At 43.0% G+C, this 19,482-nt stretch overlaps 2 protein-coding genes across 10 annotated transcripts in view; one reads left to right on the forward strand and one right to left on the reverse strand.

Moving 5' to 3' along the window:
• Nucleotides 1–19,482, reverse strand: part of LOC126872087 (dystroglycan 1-like) — a 162,551-nt gene that overhangs the window by 98,112 nt on the left and 44,957 nt on the right. For 3 of the 5 annotated variants that reach the window (XM_050631619.1, XM_050631615.1, XM_050631617.1), the window contains exon 1: nt 9,976–10,408. The exons of 1 other annotated variant lie outside the window; for it this stretch is intronic. The gene's annotated coding sequence lies outside the window, so the exon portion shown is untranslated. Of the gene's footprint in view, nt 1–9,975; nt 10,409–19,482 lie in introns of those variants that run through there. One more of the 5 variants, XM_050631621.1, reaches the window with a different exon arrangement.
• Nucleotides 1–19,482, forward strand: part of LOC126872108 (mediator of RNA polymerase II transcription subunit 20) — a 249,662-nt gene that overhangs the window by 45,931 nt on the left and 184,249 nt on the right. The gene's annotated exons all lie outside the window — the stretch shown is intronic.

Raw genomic sequence — 19,482 nt, forward strand, 5'->3', positions numbered from 1 at the left:
ACAAACTGATACTATATACATGTGTGTGTGTGTGTGTGTGTGTTCAAAAAGCGGCGTATTTATGTCTCTAACGTAATGTGTTAGGAATATTTAAAACTGGTGTACGTAGGGTAAAGAAGAAACAGAAAATAGATCGTAAATCTCGGTAAAACGATTGGAATAGCTTGGTAGGAAAGGAAAGAGAAAATTAAGAAAGCACATTACACGTGTTCGCTGGAAGTCGTTTTCCCGGCAGATTGCGAGCTTCCGTCGCGAACTCGCCTCCTCTCGAGCGTAAATCAGGGGTGGTTAAAGGGCGGCGACGTTTCTTCGCCGATGAACGCATATGCGTGGAGGATGTTTGCGGACACAGGCTGAAGGCAGTAAATTACATTGACACACGTGGCGCGACAGAGACAAAGCCCCGGACCCCTGTGTCCATTTACCAGGGACGTGCATACTGGACGGATCCACGACAATGCGCGTACCGACCGCCTCGAGCTGCAAGTTATTGCCAGCAAAGAAAAACCGTGTGCTACAGGAATAACAAACACGCTGAGAATCGTAGAAACGTACGTGTAAGCAAAATGAAAGAAGAACAACAGAACCCTTTCGCCAATAAACAAACGAAATTTAATTAATCCTGAAAGCCGTTTTTAATTAAACGAATGTTTAATCCAGCCGGTAAAATTTAGAGTTTAATCAAGTTGATACCGACCGAAGATCACAGGTCGAAAAATAAATTCACTTAAAAAGTGGAATATCAAAAATAAAACTTTCGATAGAATACTAAAACGAGATTAGTCAGGTTGTCAAATTCTACAAGATCGACGCTATTTAAAGATGAACTGTATGTTAATAGAACAGATAAAAATAATAGAAAGATGCATATTGAATAAAATAGACAAGTTTAAAAGCAGCATATATATAAATAGGAAATTACGATATAAATATAGGAATGGCGGAGGAAAATAACGATCGAGAAAAGTTGCAAGGAATGTTGCTAGATTTAATTAACAAGACGACTAAAATACAAACCCGAAGCTGCACGTTCGAAACAGGATGCCATCCGTATCGACGGTTCGTCATGGACTCCTGACAAATTCCATTGTCAACGCCATTACGTGACCATAATATCGCGATGTTCATGCGTGCCAGCACACGAGCCATGTTGGCCGGCTAATTGCGACGCGTGTAGACGACGTACACGTCCAGATATGTAGTAGCAGGGTGCGGTATACAAAGGATCGCGTTGGCTACAGACACGACCAGAAGCTTTCGCATCGCTGGTCGGTTCCACCTCCCGCAAATTCGCGTACCATCGTCCTCGCAAAGACGCATCGAAAGCACCGGAGCATTTCTGCGGCTCGCGGTATATAAAAGCTTCGGTGTATGCCGAGGGGACTGCTTTTACGACGCCACGGTGTAAGTTAAAATTGAAGTGGATGCCGTCTAAAAGTCTAAACGGTCGACCTACTGTCTCGAAAAAAACGTGCCTGCTCTAATACGCCTTGATAGGTTGCTATGTTACAACCGGCGTTACGGGCGCGACGCTTCTCGAGAAGCAGACCACCGTCGCTGTTACTCTCCCGTCTTACGTGGTCTCGCCATGTCGTGTGGTGTTTCGTGCAACAACGTGACTTGGATTTTTGCTTTTAAGAAAGATACCTTTTACCGTGTAGCTTTGACTTTTAGTGCACGAGGCGTGGTTTAATTTGTAATAGAAGGTGGTATAACAGAAGTGAGATATCAGAGCTGCGTGGAAGTTAAACAGATTAGGATGGCGGGTAATTGCTCTGGCAATGCAGATATCTTGGAACTGTACGGAGTAGGTTATAAGTTACAGGACACTTAATCAAACGATACTTCGGTAAAATTGCCGCGTAAAATGCGACGAAGAGTACGATCGACCTAGGCAAATAGTCTCTTGTTACGACAGGTTGGCATCGTAAAACGACGAGGTACAATCTAGGCGGCGCCAACTTTCCGGCTAGATACGTGGTATCTATAAGGAAAACTCCAAGTATCGTTGTTCGAGTCGCCGCTATTCGTCGACTTCGTTTCGTAGAATATTCTTTCCTCGTCGATGTTGTTATCTTGCGTTTGTATTCTCTTCGAAGGCTTTCCACGTAAACATACTTTTGCATTAAAATACTTTCACAATTCTTACCTCAAATTCTTCGCTCTTCATCACACCCGGAACAAAAGAAAGTAGCCCAAACTCTGAATCATATCTCGTCGTCGTATCGCTTCTTCGGACTATTTTCGAATATTCTAAGTTTTAAACTTTCACGATGACTAAAATATAACTATCGATGTATCAAAATCTTCGAGAAGTTTCACCTTCTGTTTCCATTCCTACACTGAAATCCTCGTTAAAACGTCGGAACAAAGCACAACGACTCTAATACCCGCAAATCCTATCCTCGAATATTATCTTCGAATTCTAAGCTCTGTCTGCAACGTCATTGGTCCAAGAGCACGGACGTCGAATAGAAATGACTCGAGTCTCGTCCATTGCTAATTGGCCCGCGGGATTCACAGCGACTCTTGCTAGACCGTTTCGACACGTGTACTTATGTACACATCGAGAGACACGAACAGGCGAAAGAGCAGAAGCTAGGGGCAGAAAGAGAGAGAGAGAGTCACGCTCACAAAGAGCGATGTTGACCACGAGAGATCGTGATTAGAGGAGGTTGTCGATGCTCCGGAGGGGTTTCACCCTCCGATATACGAAATGATATATCGGCGGACGTGTCAGGCTGAAGCATCTGCGCGTTCAGAGGACTTGACGTATACGCGCCGTGTAATCGGAGGATCTGCGGAGGTCACCGCGCTGCTAATGAGTCTTAATGAACGGGCGTGAGAGCGTACGACGACGCGACGATGCCCTCCACGGCGTCCATGTTAATTCCGTGATAGATAAGGGCACTCTGAACACGCGGTTCGTCGAAAGGTTCTTGTTTCTTGTGAAATTTGAAAGAGCACCGACGATGCAACAGTCGTCAGACATCTTCCAATTCTTAAATGGCAGGCTAAGAATGGATGCTTCGTCTCTGTCCGCTCTTCCTATCCATTTAACACTTTGACTGATCAAAACTTCACCTACCACTGTACAACTATACCTTGAAACTTTCTTTGCATCTTAAGAAAACAACTTTGGACAGTTGAAAGATCGACTGTTTCCATAGAAATCCAGCGTGCTGATAAGCCATTTCTATTAATCAATTCTGTGTTACCGAGGCTGTCTCTTCATTTGATCGTGGGATTAGGAGACGAAGATGGAACGTTTCAAAAATATCGATTATTAGAGTATAGCAGATTTATCGTCTACTTTTGGAAGACTCTTTAAACTACTTTGGACAAGCATCGACCTTAGCTACCAAGCGACGCTCTTAACATTTTGACTGCCACGTTGGTCAAATATGACCGGCCATGGCTTTTTCTGTGACACCACATTGGTCATTGGTGACCGGAGCGCTTCAACTTGTTGCAATTGTAAAAATTGAATGAAAATCGACAGTTAGGGCATTTTGGATATAACCGATAAATAGAAGATACTTTGAAATAAAAAGTGCCCCATTGAACGATTAAACATTTTTACTAGGACATCAGTAAAAAGAAATGAGAACAAATCTTGCATCTAACGGTGCACTGTGTTTGCATCCATATCTTCGAGGGCTGATCTACGAATATTATTATAAACACATCTTAGAAAATAATCGTAAATGCTGCTTTATAATCGTATAATTGAAGTTAGAAGTGTGAACATACCTTACTATTATATATAGAATGAGCAAATACTGTTTGCTAATATCTTCTACACGTTTCGACAATATATTCTGCACGTTTTGCTTACGACGAAACAACGAATGCGAATGGTTTGTCGAAATAATCGAAGCCTTGTTATAATATGTCGCTATCAACTGTTACCAAGGCGCCACGGTGGTCAGCCGTGACCATCAATAAGATAAACGGTCGATTGGGAAAGAATGTTGTCTTACATCATCAATTTATTATCATTTTGCCATTATATGCTTTGAATAATAAAAATACCTCTGTGTCGTCCTGAGCGAAACGCGTGATTTCGGCGTGGCAGTCAAAGTGTTAATACTTTACCAACCGTTAGCGATTCAGATTCAGACTCAGCGTCAGACTCAGGCGCAGATTCTCCTTGGCGCCGGCTCTGTTTCGGTTTAGACTCTCCAATATCATTCTTCTTGATCATTGCAAACGGCACGTTTCTCAAATTGGTATAAAACTGTGGCAGCTTACAAAGCAACGCAACTGACGCAACTGAGCAAGATATCTTAGTACTAAATAACAAATTACTGCTCAAATAATGAGAAAGATTGTCGATGACAAAAAGCCGATTAATAGGCTATCGGTCGGCAAGCGTCGGCGACAAAAAACCGATTAATCGGCTATCAGCCGGTAGAGTGTTAATAATGGTTACCGGTAACAAAGAAACAGGTTTCTCATTTATAATGGTTATTCCTGAGCGGAGTTGCTCGAACTAAGACACCGATTCTCGTAATATAACTTAATTTCGGTTATACGTAAATTGTTAGGATCGCTGAATATCCATCCAGATGGATAGATACGTAACTATCGTGTAGTTGGGAAAGTTCGATTTTATGGCGAGTTTCTATCGTACAATGAAACCTTCGAACAAAGACTGGTCTTAATCGGAGAGGTACTAAGTTCTAGACATTTTATTCAACAGAAGGATGAAACGTAAAGTTTATTGTCTGACGGAATGTCGGATCTTTTAAAACGTTATACCGTCGGAGTGGCGGCTCGTTAAACGTAAGTTCGTCGTCCAACTAGAGGTGCAACTTGCATGTAACCTAATTACATCAGTGAAGTGCTGAATATCTGGTCTACCGTGAGTCGAGTCCCTCGACACTGGACGTTCTACGAAAAAATGTAATTGCTTCTGCTCTCTCGAGAAAGAAAGAGATGACATAAACCCTTTTGCGCCCGGTTGCAACTCGCGTGCGAGTGACCTTTTTTTCTGATAGAGTACGAAGATAAATTGCATTCTCTTGGCGTATCTATCGTCGAAAGTTTCGTGATTAATGGGACAAACGGGCAGTAGGGAAAAATGAGGTTATCGGAATCGTTCGAAGGCCAAAATAATTACGATAGCTGATTACTGATATTTGCGGAAAATTCCAACTTGCAAAAATGTGTAAAATATTCAGAGTGACGTACTGTTTGTGATATTTATTAGACAGTACAAGTCCCCACGCATGTATTTAAGTTCTATCGGTCTCTTATCAAATAGCTTATTACGTTCGAAGATTTTCTTTAACTTCCCGAATTTAGATTCGTAAGAACGTCGTCGCACTGATATTTCGATTATTCTCGAGCTCAATAACGAGATTTAATTTCTTGCAAATTTTTTTACATGCATAATACGTAACACGTGATTTATAGTAAACCTTTTCTTCTTTAATATGATTGATGATCGACGATGCGATAAAACTTAATAAGCGAAATGGACCTGTCTATGCAACGTGCACTACGACACTACACAAAATCATCCTTTTGAAAAACGAAAACGCATGAAAACAGATAGAAGTCAAAGTAATTGTACGAAAAGAAAAGGGTGGCAGCCATCTCCCCAGCTTCCGGCATTTTCTCGTTAACACGGTTCGAGGGATCCCATTGACACGCGAAATTCGCCATGGCAACACGACGACCCTTTGCTCGCTCTTTCTCTTGCATCCTTTTGCGTCGTGCGAATCGGCACCACAGGTCGACGCTCAGACACGAGCCATCCGATTTAAAGGAAGTTTGACAAGCGACCAAGGATTTTTCTTCTCGGTCAAACAAAGAGTTCGATTTCACTCGATCTGGCTAACTGGAAAGGCGATGAAAGCGGAGGGGGAGGAAGCCGACTCGACTTAAAGAAGAAGAAGAAGAAGAAGAGGGACGAGGAAAAAGAAAATTACATCAGCTGCTTGGCAGCGATCCCTTTCGTACCATCCTAACCCCCGTTTCTTCTTCGCCCCTTTCTTACTACGCGAGCCAGCTTCTACGAAATTCAACCTTCTTCTTGTCCGTTTGCTACTTCTGGGAACCTCTTGCACGTTTTCGCCAGCAACCAACACACGGCTAACGATCGCACACCTACCAAACCCACGCAAAACGAATGCGAGAAAGTATAGACACCGCGAATGAATTGCCTTGCATCGCAACATTGCGAATATATGAAATTCTCGGCTGCCGCTAGAGACTCGACGAAATCCACGCGAAGGTGAAAATTGCGACGAGATGCTGGATGAACGTTTTTTTCAACGGTAAAATTTCAATTCAACCAACATCCAAGAGAATTGGATGCTACGAAGGATCGACCCACCCTCGGATATACGTACGTCGAAGCTGGTGAAAGGAATGGAGAGATACACAATCCGTCAGACTTTTAGCTCTTCATTTCTGTACGATAGAATGAAAAATTTGTGTCGCTTGTAGACAGAGGATTCGCATCGTCTTTTTAAAATTATGAAAGTTCACCCTGTCATGTTCAACGAATTCGACATCAATTCTCTATAATTAGAATTTGGTCAACTTATCGTAATCCACCAGACTTTCGGTTTCGTCTGTAAATTAGATTAGAAACTTATAATTGCTATTAAGCGAGTAAAACACAATAACCCGACGATAAACAAACGAAATGCTTACTTCTACGGAATTACACCTACGAACCCTTTGAAATTACAATTTTGCTCGTTTGTGTGCGAGAAAGAGTAGAATTCGTTACGCTGCAGAAGCTTAATCGGGAAACTCGGATCTGATAATGGCCATGAAACGATAATAAAACACAATAATCCAGCGACAACAAGCGGATACAAGCTAAAATTCTCCAAGCATAGTTCTCCAAGTTACCTGGCGTTACGAACACCTAATCGCATATTCTGGTAGCAAAAAGAAATCGCATAAAGAATGTTGTTAAGCAGCGTAACGACTGATGTCAGAAGAACGTCGCGTGTCCAGAAATTGAGAAACTAGAGTCTACAACGTTGCCTACGTCGACCAAGAAGAGTAGCAAAGTGCGGTTTGAACTGGCGAAAAGCTATTCGTCTTGGTGCACACCAAGAACGCCACTTATGGTAATATTTCGTACATCGCGCTGCATGCATAATGCACAGCTCTAGAACTCGGAATTTATGTTTCGAGGACGAGAAGCCCGTTGTTACGAGGACTCATGGCGGAGGATTCGTGTCTTCTGTCCGCAAGAAACATCTGCCACCGGCGTGGTAGGTATGCCGTGTAACCGAACGAAGAATAGAGAGAACCAGCTTCTACTCTTTCAGGGATCGCGACCGGCCTTCTACTCGCTGCACGGTCGCTTTAAAAAACGATTAACGCTTCACGGACCGTGTGCAGCTCGATCTTCAATAAACGTCATCGTTTTTCCGCGATAAACGTACAAAGCGTAGGGGGAAAAAGAAATACGATGGAACGTGAGTGTTGGGAACGATTCTACTATTATCACGATTATTATTCGATAATTATCATCTTACGTAGCGCAATTCTGTGTTGGTAATTATATATTTGTGGGGAGAATTTTAATTTCATCGTATTTCGATTCTTACAACCCGTATGCTTCCACGTGTTAAAATACTTACATTTTTATACGTACAATTTTTCTAAAAACTAGATCCATATTTATCTGAATTTTACAGAAGCATTGGGTTGGCAACTAAGTGATTGCGGATTTTAACAATACCACCTAATGGCAAAATCCGCAATCACTTAGTTGCCAACCCAATGCTTCTGTAAGATTCAGATAAATATGGATCTAGTTTTTAGAAAAATTGCAATTATATCTCCCCTTTACCGAACCCTTTATTTAAGTTGATTTTAGTTTTCGAATCGATAAAATAGACATTTGCCTTCGCAGTGTTTCTTAATGAACGACCGTAGGTAGCTTGATTCATTTGCTGAGTAATTATTTCCCATGGAATTCAGCAAGCGTGTTAGCTTGTAGACGCTGAGAATCGCAAGAAAGCTGCCATAGAATGCAAATCACAGTGAAGCAGCAGCGAAGAGGGTTGGACGAGTGGAGGCGAAAACAGATTTGCAAGCCCGGGCCACTGGCGGATTTCACTTTCGGTGGCAACGAGATCGATGCAACATCGCGGAGAAGAGAAAAACTCGTGCCAAGTAAACAGGAAGTTCTGTTACGACCGTGACAGAGGGGTGATGAAGAGACGCATCGCAGACGGAATAACGAGTTACCATAAAACAGACTCTGTTTCATAAGGAAATGCCATTGAGATTCATCTTCGAAACGTTTCACGTATTTTTCGTGAAAGACAAATATTAGTTCGACGATAAAAAAAAAGCTCTTAACGTTCACCACTGTAATCTTACTTAGCTGGATTTTATATTTGACCTCTTATCGCAAATGTATAAATGGAACTATTATTTTCCCGAGAAATAACATTCCATATAAATTTCCACACAGTTTTATAATAAAGTTAACGAAATAAGAAAAAGCTACGTGTTTTGTAGCAATATGTCTCTCTAAAAATCAATGAGATCTTAAAAGCCAAACCGATCGATTTTATCAGGCAAAAAATAGGGTAACGCGATGACGTTACAAATACTTGTTAACATTTATTATGAAATTTACGATGACTTATATTATCCTATATTATCCAGTTTTTTTTTAAGAAGATCAATACCAGACACGTAACTAGATAGTGGAATTAAAAAAATGTACGAGAAGCGGAGTTGATCGTTCTGGCTTCTGAAAAACTTGTACGCAGGATCGATATTTATTGGCCATAAAAATATCGTAAATTTTCTCACAAGTTTGAAAGCTGAATGGAATCGGCCTGTCCGTAGTTATCGAACTAATTAGTATACTTCATCTGCCAAGTACGAGTTGAAGGAACTCTAGCTATACTTTAATAGGTACCGGTTTTCAGTGAATGGCAGTTCTATATATATAATATACATATACACGCTATCGATAGCCTTTGAAATATCGGCAATTTCGCTTGAATGAACGATTCGATATCATTTCCAGTACAATGCAGTTCCGCTCCTCGATCTGTTTACCAAGTTCACGTACGTTTATACGACAAGAAGGAAAGCAAAAGTGGAAAAAGATGTGCATGAAAGAAACACGTAGAAAGAATGTAAAAAACATATATAACGAGGCGTATGTTTGTTGAACGCGAACGTGAAATATAGTCGAGCGTGTCCCGTTCGAAATGATAAACTGCAGTCTTTCGAATGATCGGCTATTGCCCTATCGATGGGTATGAATCAATCGGTTAACGGTAGATTCGGGGCAGTCGATGTCTTGTTTTATTGTCACCGATAGCCTCTCGACACACGGTGACAAAATTGCAAACGATCGTCAACTGCGAATCGTGATATTCCGCTGTAATACATAACCCAAGCTTCTGTTGTCGACGCAAGATTATTGACCTTATAGTTCGAGTTCGTGTACCGTAGCCGCATGAACGTAACGTTCGAAAAAAAAACGGAGGTGCGACTAAAAACAAATACAAGCTACGCGTCCGATACAAATACAAGATACGCGTCCGAATAATTTCCTATACAAAGAGCCGCGTAAGCGATTCGAGGTGGGATTCCCATTGAAGGAAGGAAATCGCTACCCAGACACAATGGTGGTAGCAAAGAAACAGAAGGTGCATCGTTAACCTTCGTCCGGTCGGTGGAAACTGCGATCCGGGCGGCGAGCAGCTGTTCCGAAAGTGCGGACTGGTTTCGAGGCCGAGTTGGCCTCGGTCGAAAGTAAAAGCGTGTAACCGTAACCGGTATCGGCGCGACGGATCACGGCTACAATCGCGTTGGTTATACATAGGAATCTATCTTTACGTGTCTACACAGCGGCCGGATCACGGTTACCTATGGTCGCGGAAATAGAAGCACGAAAGAGTCGTCTAACGTGTCGCCTAACCTTAACCTATCGCGCGGTTTTTGTTCTCTCTGAGTGTTCTCACTCACCTAGCGGGACGCGTAGAGCCGGCCAGAACTCCGGAAGCCAGACGGGGAGACGTGCAGCGTCCAGTCTTCGCGAGCGTGTAAAATCCCCGTGTGCTTCTTCTTCCACCACTGTGTCTATTCGCACCGACGAGAAAGACGCACGCTCCTCGCGAGCCGGTCGAGAAAAGAACAGCGACAGCAGCGGCGGCTGCGGCCGAACTGAAACCACGCTCCCTTTTTCTCTCTCTGGCTTTCGACTGTCCCGTTCGACCGGCCTTGTCGCGGACACGCACGCCGTTACCAGAAATATTCGTTACAGGAGAGAAAACAGAGTGGAAAAAATGTAAAGAGAACTACACCACCAGCGACGACAAACGAGGACGACGAGCACCGCGACGATCCGCGTAGGCGCTGGGCGCGTACTGTGCCGAACCAACGAAAGCAGTATGGCGCCCGGCAGCTTTCCTGCTGCGCGCTCGCTCCTCTTTGTCCCCTACCACACGCCTCCGTCTCCCTCCCACCATAATCCAGCTACATGCCTTCTCTCTTTTTATCTCTGTCTCACTCCCATACGCGAATAGGTTATGGATCGTCCGACTCTGTCGCGCGGCATGCGCCCACCACGTTACCCCTAGTGATGGGCATTTGAATACCTCTGTCGTAAATTTTCCAATGGCACAATTTTATGGAGGTTTCGATCCAGTTCTTAACGGATTAAGAAATGATCGGTGGTATCTACGAGGTTCGTCGATTAATGTCCGTATTATTTTAAATAACTTTACCGTGTTAGGCTTGGAAACTTTTATACAGAATCAGATACTATAAAATCATCATACTTCGACGCTCTTTTACCTTCGATATCTTTTCAAATGAATCTAAACCCTTGTCATACGTTGAACACAATTCGACGTTCCTCGAACCCATCGCTCACTCCCAAGCCTCTCTCTCTCTCTCTCTCTCTCTCGCGCGCGCGCGCGCCTCAATCTAGTGCACTCTATCGCTCGTCTCTCTCGACGCACCGCTAAACTGCTCTTTCTCTATCTCTCCGCTGTTGGCCAGGATTCTTTCCTTTTCTCTTCAGGAGTTCATCCTTCTTCAACCAAGACTCTTCATCACACTGCACCTTCGTTTCACCCAGCACCAAGAGTATCGAGCATCTCCCTTTCGCTTGTATCGCGCATATGTCCGTCTTTCTCTCGCCAAACCAACTTCCCCCTCCATCGTCTCGACGTCCAGCGTTCCCCACCAGTACGTCTGGCGATTTGAAAGTGGGGAGAGACAGCGACGATCGTGCGGAACAGAGACACACGAGGATACTTTCCGTTAGCGCCGTCGGCGACGAGCCAATGGAGGCACAGCAGGAGCAGTGTCCCCTGCGAGGTCGCGCGACCAGACGCCTCGCTTTCCCCCAGAGAACGCGGCAGCGTGGGCGAGAGATGAGATTAAAATTAGATCGATTGTCTTTAATAACCTGTGCAGCACCGTATCGCACCGGCCGATGCTTCGCGTTAACCAAACGCAACAGTTTGGAATTGCACACTCGCTGCAGCATCGCGATCGAACATCGGCCATGCCCACTTTTATCTTTTCTAGCCGACGAAGCCGATTGCGAAACGAACGACGCGGTTTTCGCGGGGAGAAAGGTCGAAGGTGTTGATAAAGTTGTCTGTCGACGCTGCATTTTTGCACACGTTGCAAAACAGGAAGAATATCGTTGTAGAAAGTATGAGAAGATTTTTTATAGTAACACGATGAACTCATCATTCGCCAGTCCTTGTGGAACCGAACCATTGGCCGGATAAATCGGATGATCGATTAACCCGAAAGTATCTAGGTATCTCGTCTCATAACTGAGTCGTTGACTCATACCTGAAAGGTAGATATAATACATGCAATGTACTCGGATAGAATAGCGTTGATTAAATATCTCTTTTTGCAGAAGAAATCGTTGATCTTTGTTTACTTCTTGAAAAAAAATATACCGTAAGTATAGTGTGTATTCTATGTACTTTTGCCTCTTTATTCCTATAAGTGTACAGAAACGTCCACAAACTAATAATAAAACAGTCAAGGTGATTAAGAAAGTGATTCAGCGTTATTTACGTTTATTAAACTTGATTATGCTTTGATCGATAGCATAGAAATAGCAAGAAATACCGTGTACACTTACTTTGTTACACTAAGCGTTTGTAGATATGCAATTGTTACTCCATTCGGTTTATGGAACGTAACATTTTACATTTATGCGGCATCGTAGGATGGCTAACGTATATATCGGAAGGAATTTTTAGCGAGGATTTTTAAAAACGGATATTAACATCGAGGAGGGAAAATCTCGCGGACGGATCGAGTGGAAGAACACGGAGTAGGCGTTGGAGCCACGTGGGCATCCGTGTGATGTAGAAAATGCCAGGGAAGCGAAGACAAGCGTGAACGTAGCAGGATAGATGATTCATTATATTGCGTGCGGAATATTAACGAAAAAGGAACAGCAGAAAAATAACAGAAGATATCGAGCCTGTTCGTGGAAACGAGTAGCTCGGCTATACGTAAATATCCAGAAACGAGAAAACGAACAAATATAACATATCGATATATGGTTGACGTTTAATCGCAGTTAAACGAAGCACCGTGTCGCCTTGTAAGATTCATCTGCCAGTTAATCTCCTTATTAAGTTTTATTATATACTCGGCCGTCTAATTGCCTCGTTAGAATTAAGTTAATTTTAGGTATCGATCGTAGGCCCGATAACGGGCATCGATCGCCGGATCCTCTTCGGTGTCATTACCTCGTCGTCTCGTTGATATCCCACGGAAAATCGTGTCTCTTTTAATAAAGCTGATCGCGAAGGCAAACGCGTTAGGTTACGCTTGATTTTCTCTGATATTTCAGCCGGCGGAACACGACGTTTGCACGGAAGTTGCGCCGGAATATTGATTTCGTTCGAGCGACTGTCTCGATAGAAGCGATATTTGCCGTATAATTCGTTAGCGAGCGTGTCTTCTATACGCGAGCCGCGTTCGACTCGCCCGTGATCTCTACGAGCGATAAAACATTTCCAATCTCGAGCATTTCGAGACTCGTTGCTTCGAGACGCCAAGATTTATTCCGCGTTTTCCTTTTTCCAACGGGACAAGCGAGTTGCGCGGTTAAAACGATCGCGATCCAACGTTCCGCCGTCGAACGCACAAAGATTCGATAACGCCGAAACTCGCCAAGTTGCCGGTGAGTTTCCGATCGTAGACAGGTTTGCCACACGGTGTCGTTCGCGAGAACGTAGCAACCTGTCGGTGAACGCTGGCTCCAATTTCGTCGCGATAATCACGGAGGGAAGAGATTACGGGCGCGGAAAAAACGAGCGTCCAGGGAGCAGTCGGTGTCTACCGTAGAATCTTTTATTTATCAACTCGAGTCACATCGGTGGAGCGGTAGTCGTGACGAGGGTGGGAGGAAGTCTCGCGAGAAGCAAGAATAAGAAGACGGTGACGCGAGAAAGAGGTACAAAACGCGAGAACGCCGGTCACCGGACGGCAGCAATATCGCTGAAGAGAATTTCAAATCGCAGCTAATAGAAAGCAACGACGAACGAACGAAATAAGAGGCGCTGCATGGGGATGCCGCGTCTCGACTCGGTCGGCCCCTTTCATCTCCATGGATGCAGACCCTCAGCGATCCTCAACCTTGACAGCCCTGTTCCTGTAATTGCATGGAAATCCGGGCTGGCTGATTCTGCTTCGGGCATGGCCACGACGGCGACGCCTCTCGAGTAAACACAGCCTCGAGCCAGGCTCGAACGCACCAGCTCGAGGGATCGGTTAAGTAACGACAACGTATTATTCCTTAATCTCGCTCACGATAGAACGTAATTACGGATACACGACGAACGAATCGCACGATTACCGAGGTTCACGATAGGATCGGATGTCGATCGATCTTTCCATAGGGAAGGAACACCTTGATTGCTATACATGACTGTATCAGGCGTATCATAGGCCGTGGCATAGGTATTAAAATTTATTATCGACCGATTCGATTATTGGTGAAACATTAAATTAGGCTATGAAACGAGCCGCTTCTGCCGCCGCAGACGATCCCGCGCAGCCGATCTCAGCCGTACGGAAAATTGCGACTTCTTTCCGGCTAAGACTCGTATGCTTATTAATATGAAATTGTGGTAATCGTATTTATGTGAACGGTAGTATAGTATGGTATGCTACGTATACGTCTTCTTTTAGATCCTCGTCTGGGATACGTTTGATTATAATCGTTCGACTCGTAAATGTATTTATTCTCTTTCTTAATTAACCGAGTACGGAAATCATTCTCTGCCGTAACATAGAGTGGCTCGTGAAGGTACTTGAACACTTACGATAGGAAACTTTTGCGTGGATATACGAAACATTTTGAAATTCCATTGTTACGGCTGTTACGATTATATCGATCAAATTTGAAAGCAATCTGAAAATTACAAGATACAGCAAAAATTCAATCAGAAAGTAGTTTACATCGCGAATTGCCTGGTTACTTTAGTGACAGTCGACGCTCACTACGATACTAATGAAATTTCAAAGTGTCTCGTGTAACGAAAGATTTCGAATACTTTCGCGAGCCACTACAAAGCTACATAAATAATTGTTATTGGCTATTGCGACTGTTCTAACAATTGTATGTCTCAATTGCATGAATCAACTGGCATTACGATACAATTACGCTCTGTTCTCCACTCGTTTGAGAGCGAAATACATACATCATAGCTTAGACGTAATTCCAGCAAAATACCTCGCTGGAGAAACTACTGCCGGATCGGTGGAATCGTTGAAGCGCACGGAAATCGTGTAGCGGCCGTGGCCGCGACATTAATCGACCGGTGCGCGCCATATGCGCGTACAGCAACCGCAGGTAACCGCAGCCGATAACCTGTTCAGTTTATCTTGTTGCAGCACCACCGCGAAACTTCGCGGCGTGTAACGTCGTTTCCATTACTTTTTCGCCGACGATCGCACACGATCGATGCGACGTAATGCGGCCTAATGCTTTTTCAAATCGCAACTTCCAAGTTAGAAGCGACACGGGATGGGAAACAGAGGAATAAAAAACAGAAAGCGAAAAACAAGAGCAAAAAACGGGTTATCTTTTAAATACTCGGTTGAAGCATCGATTTGTCGGATATCGACCGATGATGAATCGCGCAACTCGTGGATTAAAAACAAAGAGAGAGAGAGAGAGAGAGAGAGAGAGAGAGATAAAAAAAAAGAAGAAAGGCAAAATAAGAAAAACGAACAACCAGACAGCAAGCAGTTTCTATCCATCGATAAATCGTTATAGCTATTTGCACATCGGCTCGCTGACTTTTTGTCGAAAGTTCAGAGAAGCACGAGCGCGGATATTGAAAGCAGCAAGTATGCCAAAAAATTCGTGCGGCCGCGTCACGAAACTGGTTACCCTGGCTTTCTATGGTCAACCGGTAGACGCGGATGCATCGAAGACGGGCAGGTGAATGGGCCCGATTCATCACAGCTAGACCTTCGCCTTCGCATTTCCTCGTATGTACACATAGGAAGCTGGCGTAGTTCGATTGCAGCGATACATCTCATGTATGAGGTAATTTGCCCGCCATTGAAAAATATCGAAATGGAGTTTGATAATCGGTTAGCGAAGGCAGAACGTTGCACCGCGTTACATATTAGGTATGCGCAATACGAAGGTACATTGGATGTTCAGTTTTTTTTCTATAATTACACGCGCATTTCGATTTTATCGGAATTGGTATATTCGAGCACGTCGGTTTCCCATTAAAGACGTTTGATAGTTTACGGTACGTTTAAGGGTAAGGGCTGCGCTCCAAGGGTGGATAGAGCGTCTGTGGTTTTGTGGTTCTTTCGAGTAATAGCTTGACATTATGCGTCAGAGGATGAATAAGATCCAAGAAGTTGCTCCAAGTCTCGATTATTATTGACCGCGAGATGCAATCATACACCACCGCTCTAGACATGTATAATCTTTGCCTCTTTCGTTCGATCATTCTTCATCGTCGTTGGCTTTTACAGCGTGCAACAGCTGCGGAAAAATTACATGAATTTGAAGGCTCGCAAGGAGCAACTATATCAATCGGAGCAGCGTTTTTCTAGCTGACAAAACGACGACTGGTCTCAAGCTGGCAGACGATAACAGCGGCTTCTTTAATTAGTGGCGCGGCGCTTCTCTTCGGGGCTGATACCGCAGGGCTTGGTCGCAAAAAGGAACCGCGAGGAACGAGCTTTTATAGGTAGTAGTAGTCGGCTAAAAGATGGATGAAGACAAGCAATTGCACGCGGAGGGAGGTCTTTTTGCCGCAGTCTCTTCCGGCTGAAAGTGCGCTTCGTAAATTTGTCGTGATGCGGCGAAATCGAAAAATCTCGATGAACCGTGAAGGAAATAGTGGCCGTACGTTTGTCTGAGCCGAGTCTCCCATCCGGCAAGCTATCCTTGTTACATTATTATTTCCATTACGATGTTCCTCCTTTCACAAAGCCATCGATTCAACGTTGTACGTCTCCATTGCGAGTTATCTGCCGCCAATAAGTCTTGACGTAGAAAATGCTCGCAACGGACTAACGGAAGAACGCTATCCGATTGAACTAAATTGAAAAATATATGGTTTCACCGCAGATTCACGCCATCTTCCACTTACTTCGAAAGGTGTTATTGATTGGACCATGAGACGATCGTCGAACGATGTGCAAGTGGCCTCGCAGTTACTTTCAAGCTCTAAGTGGCCTCGAAACGAACAGTTGTAAACAGCCTTCAGATGATCTAGAACGACTTTGAACAGAACGCCGAATGAGCTCGATAATCTTCAGATTTCCACCAAATGATAATCGATTAATCGATCGATTCTTGCGTAATAGATAACATTCCAAGATAATCTATAATTTGTAATATATCCTGATAAGAAATTATTCCTGAATCAAAGCATGTGTACGCTTATAAGCACGATTTTATCTACAACTACGTGTAAATTGTCGCGGTTTACTCATCGTGTGGAAACTCTGAATTATTTTCTTTAATTCATGGACGCTCTGTACGTGCTTCTCTTTTGGGAACGTGTTCTAGCATCGTAAACGATTTCCGGTTTACAAAAGTACTATATATCTTTCGTCAGGGACGCAGGTTAAGTTCAAACAATTTCGTCCCCGTTCTCCGACCATCTTTTATTCTTCTTCCGAATTCTGTGTTTTTTTCTTTTCCTAAATTCTAACTTTCAGGGCGTGCCGTTAACACACATATACACATAGAAACGGAGGAAACAGAGAGATTCGGGGAAATTGTTACGTTCATCGGGAAATAGCTGGAACCTCTGCAATTTCGTATCGAAGTCCGAGAAGTACTTGGTAACAATCCGATGCCTTTGTTTCGATGGGATCCGTGGAATTAAAGCAAGCGGAACTTTTCATGGAAAGATACCATGGCCGATCGATGGTAACCGAACGTCCACTGCAATATTACCTACTTTTAAAAATACAAAATGTGTTTTACGCATACACTGTTGACCACAAGCGTTACGACACGTGTTGATATTTGCTTCCAATTGGATGTTGTTCGTTGCCTCTACCTTCTAGTTACTTTATTGCAAATTGGTTATTTCATTTGCATCATATACGGTAGCTTACGTTGTCCCAATGTGTGTACGTAAGTATGTATCGTCATACTTGTAAAAACTTTTTACGACCGTAATGTGTTTCTTATACGAAACATTTCTAAAGTTCATTAACACCGTAATGAGAATGCTTGTTGACGCACACATTTGCAATTTTCTATGGTAATTGTTCGAATACTTTCGTGAACCGCTGACTATGGTATGCCAATAGTCATGACCGACGACAGTTTAGTATTTTCTAATTTACCATAAACCGTGGATAACAGCGCGATAATTGCCAGGCGACAGATAAAACGAATCCCAAACAGACATATAATATCGAGTGATACTTTCACATTTCCAACGGTTCGCCAGAATATTCCACGCTCATCCCTCCAAAGGTTGCAGCCAAATACGCGAAGAGAAAGCAACATGATTCTACCGTATCGTGAAGTGTACAACGTTGTACACATCGATGTGTTTCAAGGGGATATCGAAATACCATTAGATTCCCAGACAAAATACACAGGCGTTAGATGCGTATGTAGGTTCGCGACTTCGCGACGATTTCGCAACCAGCCTGTTTCGGTTCAATGATAAATAAGACGAGCGAAGCGTGCCCCTCGGACCAGTAGTTTCCGGTCCAACGAACTTCCCTTAAATGTCGCGAGGGAACGACGAATGACGGAAATCGTATGTCTTCCAGTTACGAATGACGTATGCGGCTCGTTTAAACGGAAGTGGTACTCAAAGGTTTAGAAGCAATAGGCTTAAACTATGATCTCGATCGCTGTTGTTAAACTGTTGGCAATATTATATTTTTAATTGCTATATAAGCGGTATTCATTTCCATATTGTTATCGTTATTGGCATTGTTATTTAGATATATCTCCATAATAGTTTCGTAATACCAACTGTACCATACGGTATTATTCATTTAATACGAATTAATCTGCACTGGTAAATCAAATTTGATTATATTACGATACAACCGTATATTATATAATAAATTATATAATACGATAGCCGAAGCTACGTAGATATTCCTGAATTTTTTCCCTCGCGATAATTCTCAAAATAATATCTCCACACTTAATTACGTTACCTCGTTTAATTAGCACAGACTTCATTAATCGTATTGATGTTCGTTATTCATTAACACTTTGACTGCCACGCCGAAATCACATGTTTCGCTGAGGACGCCACGGGAGTATTTTTATTATTCAAAGCATGTAATGGCAAAATAATAATAAATTGACGATGTAAGACAACATTCTTCCTCAATTGACCGTTTATCTTATTGATGGTCACGGCTGACCACCGTGGCGTCTTGGTAACAGTTGATAGCGACATATTATAACAAGGCTTCGTTTATTTCAACGAACCATTCGCATTCGTCGTTTCGTCGTAAGCAAAACGTGCGGAATATATCGTTGAAAAGTGTAGAAGACATTAGTAAACGGTATTTGCTCATTTTATATATAATAGTAAGGTATGTGCACACTTCTAACTTCAATTATACGATTATATAGCAGCATTTACGATTATTTTCTAAGGTATGTTTATAATAATATTCGTAGATTAGCCCTCGAAGATATGGAAGCAAACACAGTGCACAGTTAGATGCAAGATTTGTTCTTATTTCCTTTTTATTGATGTTCTAATAAAAATGTTTAATCGTTCAAAGGGGCACTTTTTATTTCAAAGTATCTATTATTTATTTATATTCAAAATGACCTAACTGTCAATTTTCATTGAATTTTTACAATTGCAACAAGTTGAAGCGCTCCGGTCACCAATGACCACCTTGGCGTCACAGGAGAAACCATATTTGACCAACGTGGCAGTCAAAGTGTTAACCCTTTGCACTGCGAATTTTTTTCAATTTCGTTACCAGCAGCTCCCGATGCTT

This window comes from Bombus huntii, chromosome 12, assembly GCF_024542735.1.
Source record: "Bombus huntii isolate Logan2020A chromosome 12, iyBomHunt1.1, whole genome shotgun sequence".
In the NCBI taxonomy this organism is placed as follows: Eukaryota; Metazoa; Arthropoda; class Insecta; order Hymenoptera; family Apidae; genus Bombus; species Bombus huntii.